Below are 12,564 nucleotides of genomic sequence, written 5' to 3' on the forward strand. Positions count from 1 at the left end.
CAGGAAACAAGGGCATCCAAGGCACCATCCCTGCCCTGCAGCCACAGCGACTGGTCCAGCTCCAGGCTGGCCTCTGCCTGCATGGACAGGGAATGGAAAACATGATCCCTGGATGACAGCAAGGTGCAGAACTTACGGACAAGCAACAGCCCTGCAGGCAGGCTTAGCCCTAACCAGGGATAATGCATTTGCAGTGACATCCTGCTATCCAGTTGGAGCAGTTCTCCCCCGCCCCAGCTGAGGAGGTGAGGAGCCTGCAGCCAGGATAGAAAAAGCAAACCCAAAAGAAAAAGCTCATCCCAACTGCAATTTCAGCCATCCCGCTGGGAAAAGCAACTGCCTCTGGAGCCAGAGAGCTGCAAAGCCCTTATGGCACCATACAACTAACACTTCAGCAGCCTGGGGATTTCAGGATAAATGACATTACCCTGAATGCCACCCAGAGGAAAGAGCAAACCCCGAAGCCTCTGGGGGATAAGAGGCTCCCCACAGCCATTTCCATTAAACAAACTCTTGGCAGCATCTCCCAAGTGTGTGGGGGCAGCAGGGAGCCCAGCTCCAACTTACTCCCATCCTGCAGAAGACCTGGATTTCCGCTGTGTTTATTTAACCTCCTGACACCAGTTTCCTTTGGTACCTACATAACAATCTGAGAAGAATTATTCTTCATGTTCATAATGTATTAGGAGATGGTCGGCGGATCCTGAAGCAATTTGCAAATATTAATTAAGCCTCAGCAGCATCCCTGAGTGGTTGGTAACTGTAATTATGGCCATAATTATATTAATTCTGCTGTAGGGAGGCAAGTAATTATTTGGAATCTATTATATAGCTAAAACAAACCTATGTTGATGATTACACGTTTAGCATGCGGCTAACCGGGATTTCACTTCCTGCCTGCTGGCTTTGGCATAAAGGAAGAAGGAAAAAAGCAGTATGTAGAAAAAAATAACATGGAATCATGATATTCCCAGATCATCATGGAATGATTTGGGTTGGAAGGGACCTTAAAGCTCACCCAGTTCCAACCCCTGCCACAGGCAGGGACACCTTCCACTAGAGCAGGTTGCTCCAAGCCCCTGTGTCCAACCTGGCCTTGAACACTGCCAGGGATGGGGCAAGCAATGGGGTTTCATCCTGTGCTCCAACCCAGGGACAAAAAAAGACAAGAAACTGGGAGAAGCTCAGAAGTTTCATGGTGAGAGCAGCAAAACCTGAGCTGACCTGTTTCCCCACTGGACACATTTTTCTTCTTTCCTGCCTGAAATAACAGTCCCCATCATTTCCACCCCAAATACTTGCCCAGATTTTGTTAAAAGCTACAATCGTGCAAAGTTTAAACAGTTGTTTGCATCTGGACCCAGGTCAAGTGGGTTGCAAAGAACAGGATGCGAAGGATTCAGGAGCATGTATCAGCACAAGCAGAAGCCAGCTCTGTTCTTCCCAAATCCGGCAGGCTAAGAAGCTGCAACCCACCTCCCTTTAGAGCCACACAATCCATAGCACAGCTATTCTCCACCAGCCCAGCAAGGAGCCCTAATGCAAAGGTCTCCTCCTGCCGCAGGCCGGTTTCTGGCCAAACCTAGAGGAAAAGTGACCCAAGCGCAGCCTGCCGCACCAGAAAGACATTTAGTCTTCAAGGATATCCTCCACACCACGCACTTGCAGCACAGCACTACCCAGAAATAAAGACCAAGGGGCTGTAAAGGCATAACATATGAAGAACTTTCCATATTTTTTCCTAAGTTAGCAATGAGAGCAGGTCTCCCTCAACACCCTCACCCTACCCAGCCTCAAGGAAGAGCCTGGGCAGCACATCTCCACATCAGCTTGAAAGATGTCCCCGTGGCCCTCCCGGTGTGGTGTGTTGGTGGAGCTCGAGACGTTAGTGCTGACCCAGCAGCGAGGCACGTCCCTCACATCAGTTTGATGCCAGCCCTTCAAACCCAGATTCATTTTTCAAATTAAAAGAACAAAGAAGAGACAAGAGTCAGAGCGGCTTTGCTGGACCAAACTGATCACCCACAAGACAGGAAAGGATTGTTCCTGCAGCCTGTTCTCAACAGCCTGTCTCCAATAGAAGACCAACTAGGCAGGTTTCTATCCACCCTTGAAACCTCTCAGTCCATATTTGTCTGCTCCACCCCAACCTCCTAATTTGTTTGCTTGTACTGATGTGGCCCATCAATCCCAAAAGCAAGACAAATAACAGTAAAAAGGGTTTAGGTACCCACATTCCAGCCACATCCCATTTCAGACTCCTGAATCAAGATGTGACAATAAAAAGCCTTGCAGAGCTGCTGCTGAAGGAGCTGGTTCCCCACAAGCATTAGGCTCTAAACTAAATAAGGTGAGAAGAAGCCCATAATCCCAGATCGTGCCCAGCTGCCCAGCTTTTCTGGCTCTGTGGATTTAGTTGGGATCTCTTAAACTCGCCAGAGCAAACCTGCTTTGGAAGGGCTAGTGCAGCACCAGCAAAGGGATGCTCCACGGTCGTCTTCATCAGCCTGATGCCCATCTCACGCCCAGCCAGGATCCAGCAATCAGGTACCAAAGCTCTAAGACAGCTCATCTCAACTTTTATTCCACACAGTCAGAATCACCTCAGCTACCAACTCTGCAGGAAAACAAGAGTACCTAACTGCAGTACAGGGGCCAATTGACCCAAACATACATGAAATCACCCCAAACCCCTTGTTGGACCAACCCATCTTTCACAGTGAGCATCATTTTGGGCAGCATTTAGTACAGTTTGGTCCCAATTTCTCCTTGGATTCTTTGACACGAGGTAACATAAAATGAGCAGCATTACTTCGCGCTGCTGCAGTCTGGTGAGAAGAGCACCGACTTGGCACTGGTACTTGAATGAGCCAGACCGAATCCAACTGGCTTCACTCGCAGTTCCCTTCAATGGCAGTTGTACAAGTCAGGAGCATACTTAAAGCTCCAGCCCCACATCAGCAGAATTAAAAGCAACCCACTTCCCTTCCAACAGCAATAGTAACAGCAAGCCAGATTTAAGTTATGTTTGGAACTGGCACTAAAAAAAAAAAAAAGATTAATTAAAGTAAAAATATAACAGAATAGGGGTATAAAAAGGAATTTGGTAAAACAGTTGGTTTGTTATCGAGTGAGCAAAATCCCCAAACAAACAAATACACACACACGCAGTGGAATTACTGTGCCATTAGTGATGGTGATGCTAAATCTGCTGCTTGCAGCTACTCCCAGCCTCAGCCCATCCAAGCTCATGGCACAGAGCCTCCCGTCTGCAGATACCACGAACCCCAGCACAATCCAGTGCTGGAATGTCTCATTCATTTAGTTTGATGAGTGTCAGGTTCACACTGGGGACAGCTGATTATCTGATGGGGACACAGCAAAACAAACCCACCCAGCCCCAGCATTCAGGGGTTCTTTTAAAAACACCTTTTCCTGCAGCAAAAAGCAGCACCTGGGTCTCTGTCCAACTGCTATCCCGTAAAGACCTCGATCTGGGAATAAGTAAAATAAATAAAATATCAATATATGTAATAAATTATGTGTATAAAAATATAAATATAAACAATAAAAAATAAATGAAAACGTTTAAAAACTTAAATGGTGAGCAAATAAACGCACTAACGGGTATTGACTGCAGAGCACTGAGGCAGCCCCATAAACCAGAGCCTGCACCAGGGCTTGTTTCACCGAGGTGGGACCACAATAGGTCCTGTCCCTCCCTGCAAAGCCCATCTCACCCCTGTCCATTGGGCAGGTCATGAACTACAGTGTCCCAGGCGGAACCACAGGTGACAAGTTTCATCTGGGAAGTTCTGAAATCAGGAGGAGGTGATTAGCCCATAAATCCCAACCGGGGGATGTTTTAATAACTTGCTCAGAAAGAAGAAAAAGCAAATAAAAAAAAAAGAAAAGAAATCAATAAGCACAGGACAGGACAACCAAGACTAACATCAAATATCTTGGAAACAAAGGGAGCTCAGTGGAATAAATCAACACCGAAACTCAAACGATGCAAGGCAAAGCAATCCTCCACTTAATCCTGATACTCAGTTACAGATAGATGGGGCTGTTCCTGCAAGGGAAAGCAAATACCATCTCGGAGCATTAAATTGCCCAATTCTGACAGCTTTAGACCAGAAATTGGAAGAGGTTTCTGAAGGACACCAAGTACTGAACAGTTGCTGCCCTTTGAGTCAAGTGGACAGTTTAACATGCACAGAACCACCACATAGGGAAAGGGCCAAGATTTTAGGTCCAGCCTATCTAAATAAGTAAAGCCACATACACTGAGTGGGGGGTACAACCACCCCCATCCAGCTGGAGAACACTGTCCACAGCCAACAATCGTTGCCCAAGCCAGAGCATAACTCAAACTTGAGCACTTGTGAATAAAATAGACCAAGCCCAAGCAAATCCTGTTAGTCCTGCAGCACCGAGTTCCACAAATCAGTGCAACCCCCCTGTATTCACGTATATTGGGGAATCAAAAAGCAACGGTACCTACACAGATTGCCTTTGCTGTGCCTACTCTCACGTAGCCTTTTGTGCAATTCCCACCATACCCTAATGGCATAAACAAAGCGAGGTTGAAAGGAGAGACAATCTCTTGTATGAGATGCATTAACAAGTTGGAAAATATAAAAGGACACCAGCTCTCTCTCATCCAGAGTGTTTTCTTCTGCTTCAGATCTAAGGAAGGGCTTGTTTGCTCAAAAACATGTCTGGTTTGGTCCTTTTTGTTTGTTTTTCTTTTTCCCAGTGAAAGCTATAACCCGGCAAGCATTACCTCACTCTCATCTTTTGAGACAGAAAATGCTTTTTGAGCATCCGAGTAGGTATAAAAACTGCAAAACACTCTTTACGCTATCATTTAATCAGTTTGCATTTGATCTTTCTCACCCGCTTTGCTTCGTATCTGTGCCCAGCTCAAACCACGCGATTCTCTTGCCCCTCATTGGTGTTATTCCCTCCCAACTCAGGAGGAAAAGCAGAAGGTTCAGCTAACCCAGCCTCAAAGGAACGACTTGGGCTGCCCAACTCTCAGCCTTCACAGCATCCGCCAAGCCTGGGTTTGGCATCTTGATCCCAGCCTATGTGCCCCGGGGGTGAGGTCCCACAGCGAGCTCTCTGGACACACACCAGAGCCCAGAGGAGTTGTGCCCAGTATCTCCCTTTACCAGAGACTCACAGGTGGAAAAGCTCCTCACTCTTTACTCAAGGACAATGTAGAGGTCACTCTCTTTTCCTTTAAAACTGAGAGAAGGAAGAATGAGCTGTGACAGAGGAGTTGGCACTAACCCCCCTCACCCAGCTCCATGCAGCAACTTGGCGCAGGGAAGGCAGCTTAGTTGCTCCCCATGGCACCCAGGGCTCCCATCTCCACCTCAGTGTCCACCCCACACACTCTTTGGGATGGGAAAATGGGAAAGAATACAATTGTATTTTCCCTATTTCCTCAGCTGAGTGATTTCAGGTGACAGCATGCGTCTGATGGGAGATGGGGAGTGCTCCCCTGTGCCCCAGGCCAGGTCCTGGTGTGCCAGAGCTCCCAGCAAGACTCTTGGGGCTGACACTCATCCATCTCCTCCCCTGCCATCCTCAAGAGGCAGCTCTTCGCATCTGCGTAGGGTGATTGGAGAAAACCACAGCCATCAGCCCACCTTGGTGGTATAAAACAGCTGCTGCAGAGCATTGAGTAACCAGTTACATCAAAGAGCCTGCCCTCAACTCCCGCATCACTCCCCACAGCATCCTTTGCCCATGCCAAGACAAAACCACGCACCAGGCTTGATGTTTCTTGGGACATCATGGATCGTGTTGTCTCGCTCACTGCAACATGAACAAGAGTTCATTACATCCTGCAGTCAGGCCCTGCTGAGGACTGGCAAACCTCGTCACACCGGTGAGCTGGGGAACTGGAAGAGGGAGGCCAGTTCTTGCTGTCTGTTATTCCCAAGTTTCCTTATGCGACTGTACGGGTTTGCAGACTTGTCCTGCTAGAAAGGGTCCATCTCAACATGCTATTTTATTTATGTTATTTGGCCAGTTCTGCTCACCTCTGCAGCAGCATACAGTAACTCCACAGTCCTGGGCAGCTCACTTCACTCCGCAGGGATTTTCCCTCTCCTGCCCTTTAGCAATTTAGCAGTCAGCTAGGCTGATGTGACAAGCCCAAAGAGACAATTTCTTCTGATTTTAGGCATGCATCTCAGGCAGCACTCACAGAACTGGGAATTCAACGCCTCTCCTGCATGCCGAGCAGCAACAGCTCAAACTAGTTATCTCTCCCTACAGACGCCAGCACCACTCCCAGCAGCAGGAGTGTTTAATCACAGTGTACACCTCTCCCTCCTGGATATCTGCAGAGATTAAAAGAGCAGAATATTCCAGCACAATAAACTTCCTGCTGCTATCAATGGAGTATGAAAGCATCATTCAAGAGAGCCTGGTGTCGGCTCTCATTTAGAGCTATTGCCATTCCATATCTCCTCTTACCGGCTGTAGCTTGCAAACAGTCCCATGGGAACGTTTTCAAGCAGAGATGCTCTTGGTGGTTTGGAAAGCAGGGCCCTGAGTTCAGGGCAAACTCCTGCCTGGAGCATCTGAGCTCACACAAAGGGGACCAGGGGCCTTCTAGGACGTGAAGGCACTGGCTCTAATTAGCAGAGCTCATCATTTGCAAACCAAATCACGCTGCACAATCCCACACAGCTGCGCGGGGTGCAGCTCTGCTATCCCACCGGGAATGCACTGCGATTGGGCACCAAACTCGCACCTGCAGCCAGAGCCCACCCGAGGAAACTTTGCTTCCTATGTAGATAAGAGTGCAGCAGGGAAGCAACAGGGAAAGTGTGACAGGAGCAGCTGCAATAGCTGCACGATTATCTTTTTAATTCAAAATTAAAAGGGCACCTAGCCTTTAAACCCCCCCTCTGCCAATGGCCAGAGTTACCCTGAAAGCTGAAAGCATCAGCTGCAGCCCAGAGGAGAACTAAGCGTTCAGGATCCAGCTTCACGGGCAGGGATCACTTGGGGATGCAACGACGACCGGGGCGTGCGGGAGCCCAGCCCGGGGGTGCTGCGGGAAACCCGCGCACCGGCGACGGTGGGAACCGGGGGGAAACAGGGCGCACTCACCGCGGAGAAGTTGTGGGGCCCGCAGAGCTCGCCGCGGTACTTGCAGGAGAGCAGCATGTCCTCCAGCTGGTGGCCCAGGCGGTCCATGAACTCGGCGCTGATGCCTTCGTAGTGCCGGGGCGGCAAAAAGAGGCGAAAATCGGCCAGTTTGGCGAACCAGCGGAGCCGCGCCTCGTCGCCTCGCAGCAGCTCGGTGAGCAGCGGGCGGGCGGTGCGGTTGGGCAGCAGCAACCCCAGCCAGTGACCCGCGTAGTAAAGATCCCCTTTGGAAAGCCGGGGGAAGCGGAGCGGGTTGTTGTTGCAAAGGGTGACGGCGGGGAAAGGCAGCTGCCGGCTCCACTCGGTACGCACTTGGGTGTGCGAGGGGAAGGAGAGCCAGTGCAGCAGGCGGTTGGAGGACCAGGACAGCAGCAAGCCCAGCGCGGTGCAGAACGCCAGCACCCACAGCGCCCGCCGCGGCAGCGCCGCCCGCCGCGAGCACATGTGCCGCAGCCCGTGCAGCCGGGTGCGCAGCGGCGGGCCCGGCACCCCCGCGCCATGGGCGCTCCCCGCCGCCGCCGCCGCCGCCGCCGCCCCGGGATCAGTGCGAGCAGCGCCGCGCCATGCCGAGCCCCGCCGAGCCCCGCGCCGCGGCCGGCAGCGGCCCCGAGCGGCGGGGGGAGCGGCCGCGGGCAGCCCGCCGCACCGGCACCGAGCTCTCCGCCGGGCAGCAGTTCCGGCAGCGCGGCATGCCGGGCCCCGCTGCCGCCGCCTCCCCGCACCCTACGGGGGGCAGCGGGGCCGCCCTGCCGCCGGACGAACCTCCCGCCGGGCCGCGCCGCTCACATGCTGCGACACCCCCCCCACCTTCCCGACCGCCCCACCGCGACCCCGGGACCGGGCTCCCGGGACCGCTCCCGGGACCGCCGGTGCTCCCCGGCACCGACCGCCTCCCCGCGGGGTGAGCGTGGCGGGACTCCCCCCCCGGCCGGCCGCCTACCCCCTCCGGCCCCCGCCGGTCCTCATGCTGCCCCGGCCGGGCTGCCGCTGCCCGCCGCCTCCCCCCGGGGAGAGCCCTGCGCGGCGACGACGAGGAGGAGGAGGAGGAGGAAGAACGGAGCGAAGCTCGCCCGAGGTGCCAGTCCCGGCTGCAGCGGCGAGCTCCGCCACTCGGCGCCAGCCCCGCTCGGGAGGCGGAGGGAAGGGGGAGGTTCGGCCCCGATCGCTCCGCTGCTTCACTGGAGCAGCCCTCCCTTATCCCCCGGCAGGACTAGGGGGGGTCCGCTCGCTGCTCCCGGACCCGCCGCTGGCGCTGGCCCCGGCCTGGTTTGGGGGTCCCGCCTCCGTCCCTCCCTCCCTCCCTCCTCCCGCTGGAGTTTTTCTGCTTTTCAGCATCCCCGGGGGAAAACACGATCGCGCAGCCACAAACGAAGCCCGCAGACACCCGGGGTGTGTGTGTACGTAGGTTTGAACAGGCTGCTCGTAGCGGTTGTTCTCGGAGGGAAAGCGGGTTATTATTTCGGGAGGGGGGAAATGATGCTTTTTCCTTTCCATAGCAAAGATGCTCTATGGTCCTCTGCTTCTGATGGAAGTGGGGAGAAGCAGACTCATGGAAGCATCACCCCCGTCCCGACCCTTGCTATCCATTTGCTTGTGTCACAGAAAAGCCCTTTGGGGGACCGAGGGCTCATTTTGCACCGGACACTCAAAAAGAAAGCCCCTTTCACCCAATACCTCGAGAAGACACCAGTAACTTGTGCTACACGTTGGCATCGCAGCGAGTTCGCTTAGCTCTGATCTCTGAAAAGCAGCTTGCTGTTACCTTCATTTTGATTTCGAATAGTATCAAGAAGCATCCCTATAACTGTGTCCAATTAAGCTGTAAGTGGCGATAACTGCTTTGAATCCCCTCTGATGTTGGGGTTTTTTCCCCTCTAAATTCATTTTCCATGTGCATTTTGATCCGTTATATATTTTTACCCAATAGATGGAGTCATTACAGCCTGGTTGTCTCCAGCCTCTCTTTCGGAGAGTTTCTTTTTTGCTGTGGCAAAGCTGCAAACCCCAATGTGGGGTTAAATCCTTTTCAAACCCAGGAAGATGGCTGTGACCTTTCTTAAACCGACCGGGAAAAGGGCAGAAGTCCCCACACTCATCCTAACGCTGTGTCTAACAGCTCCCATTGCACCTCCCAGTCTGGTTTCGAAGCAGAGCTCGGCTTTTTTCCTGGCGCTTGTTGAAATCAGTGGGAGTTTTTCCCCTTGGCTCACTCACAGGATAATAAACATCCAAACTGCTTCGCCACAAGGCGGTCTGAGTTTGTTACACCCGTGATATATTGACACAAACCCAAGGAAATAAAAGGTGCCTGACTATAAACATCCTCAAATATTCCCTCCCACAAACCTCATTGCTACCCTGGAGCAAAGGCAGGTTCTCTGGCAGCACCTAGACTCTGTCCACTTGCTTGTTTTCAACCTTTTCCCCTTCTCTAAAGGGTTTTTATCATCTTGAGGTTGTTTTTCAGGTGCAAGTAGCTCAGCAAAAAGGGATCGTAAAGGAAAGAATAGCAGGTTTGTGTGGAAAGCTGCTTTTTCCTCTTGAGTGCACCCACTCTGAATTATCTGCTCACATCTCCCTGATTTGACTGATGGTCAATAGGTGTAGGATGGCCAAGACTGACTTCACTCTGTGCTGAAATACAAAAGCTTCCCATGAAAATGTTCTGAATAAACCAGAGAAAACCTGACCATAAAACTCAACCCCTGCACGGCTGGTGTGATGCTTCACCCTGCCAGGCCACCCGCTCCTTGGAAACCATCCCCATTTTTTGAATTATTTGGGAAAGCAGCTCCCGTTCCATGTGTTCAGTTCCCATTCCCGAGCACTCACCTCATCAGAGCAATAGTTAATTCTTTTTGCAGCCAGAGCAGCTTAAAAGCTTATTCGGTTTAGTGCATGGATGGAATAATAGACCTGGAATCAATAAATATTGCTGGTTAACCAACAAGTCTCTTTTAGAACTATCCCTTGGGCTGGGTGAGTTTGCTGCTTCTGTTGGAGAAAGAATTGGGATGGAATGAAAACTCTATGGGAGAAATTCAGGGAATAATTTCGGGTGAATCCTGCCCTTCTCTCCTCCTCCAGGATGTAACCTGTGTGCCCCTGGCAGGTATGGAAAAGACAAACATTCTGAAGTTTTTCTAAACTAAAAGCGTCACCTTCCTTTGAAACTTCATTTCACTTCAAACACTGACTCAGGTTAAGACAAAAAGGATTAAATAAAAGCTTTAAGCCCTGCCCCCAAAGTAAATCATAACACTTTGTTCCAGCTGCATCCTTTTTATTATTATTTAGTTCATCCCGTAAGGGAGCAAAAGGAGGGAAAGCTCAAACCCCAACAGTTTTCCCTCCGGACTCACGGTGGGACTGGCAAGCTGAAAACCCCACAAGCCCCAGTTCAAGCCCCTGGGGAGAGCGAGACCCTGACTTAAAAGCTCAATAACTGTGATTTTGGCAAAAGAGTTTCTGAGGTTTTAGGGCTTGGCTCATGGTGCTGCAGCTTCCCTTCACCCCTGTGAATGGGAATTGGGACATCCTAGGGGATTTATGGGATTTACCCCATTGCTCAGTTCTGCAGAGCAATTCCTGGTGAGCGAGTGGGCAGGAGGTTTATCCTTGGTTCGATGCCACGAGGAGTTACCGGTTGGTAGTTACAGGACATGGATAAGCTTCACAAACACTGGGATATCACCTGGTTTAGAGCAGTTTTAGTTGCTAAAAGCAGGAGGTGAGATCACAAGGATGGGATCAAAGGGTGCAGGACTCTGATCTCCACCTGACAGTGTTGGGTTTTATGTTGTGAAAGCCCCTGAAAAAATGGAGGCCTTGACTGTAGCTCTCAGGAGCTCGAGCTGAGGAGGGCAGGGCTGAGACACTAAAAGGCCCCTAGTCCCCAGGCAGGAGGCTCAAGCCACTGTTGGTTAGGAAAGGGACCCCCTTTCCCTGCACAGAAGCATTCCCTGGAGCCACTGGAGATGCCAATGAAGAAAGCAAAGGCTGGGCACATCTGGGCACTGCTGGCTGGGGGGCAGCCTGCAAACGTGCTGCTTTGCTGGGATATGGCTTCGGCACCAGTACACAACGAGCTGCCCTGGTGGGGCAGAGCTGATCACAGAATCACAGAGTCACAGCCTGGTTTGGGTTGGAAGAGACCCAGTTCCAACCCCCTGCCACGGGCAGGGACACCTTCCACTAGAGCAGGTTGCTCCAAGCCCCTGTGTCCAACCTGGCCTTGAACACTGCCAGGGATGGGGCAGCCACAGCTTCTCTGGGAAAAGTCTGTGCCAGCGCCTCAGCACCCTCACAGGGAAGAGCTTCTGCCTCAGAGCTCATCTCAATCTCCCCTCTGGCAGGTTAAAGCCATTCCCCTTTTCCTGTCCCTACAGGCCCTTGTCCAAAGTCCATCTTCAGATTTCTTGTATCTTAACCAAGGGCTTTTACCTTCTCTCCAATTCTCCTCCCCATCCCATGGTGGTTGTGGGTGAAAAAGTGGCTGTGCGGTGCTTAGTTGCCATCTGGGGTTCACCCACCACAAACACCTTTAAAGAGGAGCCCAGCAAGACTGCAGGGAAGTGGGGTGGGGAGCTGTGGGGGGATGCATGAGACATGGCCAGAAGCTGGAGTTATTCCTTCTTCAGGAGGACAAAGAAGAAAATAGGATGTTATCTTGTTTTTGGAATGAGAGTGTCTCTGAGCTTCAGAGCCTTGGGGCAGCTCTTTGCAGAGCGATGCTGCAACCAGGTTTTGTGTTGTCATTTATTTTTCCTCTTTTTTTTTCGATGCTCTCTCTGAAGGGCTGAAGTTTGCTTGGGTCTCCTGGCATTTTGCTGGGTGAGCTCCTGCTGGTTTAGCTCACATCTTTATCTCTGATGGGCTGTGCAGTGCAGGAGCAGGGGCAATGCTGCCACTGCTTTGCTTAGTGTTCAATAACACTCCGAAGCTTTTAATGCACGCTGCCACAGGAGATGTCCTGGCTTAAGTAAGAATGAATCTAGGGAAAGGAAAAAACCCCTCAAAGCTCTCTTTACTATTCAAATTTGAGTAATTCAGTGTTCTGGTCCCAGGCTGATCCGGATGGGGATCAGACATCACCTACACCTTCATTTGTGGCAGTGGGATGCGATAGTGGGAAGCATGGGTGGGAGATCCCAGCTCCCATGGCGTGGGGGATAATTCTGGATGCTATGTGGTCAAATGCCTGGAATGTGAAAGTGGATCTGGAGGTTCTTCTGGACCTCACCTGACCTCAAACCTCAAAGAGCAATAGCAGCTGGAAATTGGGAGCCTGGTCCTTCCCTGTGGCTGGACATGGCACCAGCCCACCAGCCCCTGCAGTCATCCTAGGAGTCCTGCTGAATATTTCATGTCATCTTTGTCTGGAGA

At 51.7% G+C, this 12,564-nt stretch overlaps 1 protein-coding gene across 3 annotated transcripts in view; it reads right to left on the reverse strand.

Annotated features, from left to right (window-relative positions):
* LOC115617883 (acid-sensing ion channel 2) overlaps window positions 1–12,564 on the reverse strand; it is a 477,643-nt gene that overhangs the window by 89,891 nt on the left and 375,188 nt on the right. The window contains exon 1 of one of the 3 annotated variants that reach the window (XR_003994692.1): window positions 7,141–8,358. The exons of the other annotated variants lie outside the window; for them this stretch is intronic. The gene's annotated coding sequence lies outside the window, so the exon portion shown is untranslated. Of the gene's footprint in view, window positions 1–7,140; window positions 8,359–12,564 lie in introns of those variants that run through there. 3 annotated transcript variants of the gene reach the window in all.

This window comes from Strigops habroptila, chromosome 19, assembly GCF_004027225.2.
Source record: "Strigops habroptila isolate Jane chromosome 19, bStrHab1.2.pri, whole genome shotgun sequence".
Taxonomy (NCBI): domain Eukaryota; kingdom Metazoa; phylum Chordata; class Aves; order Psittaciformes; family Psittacidae; genus Strigops; species Strigops habroptila.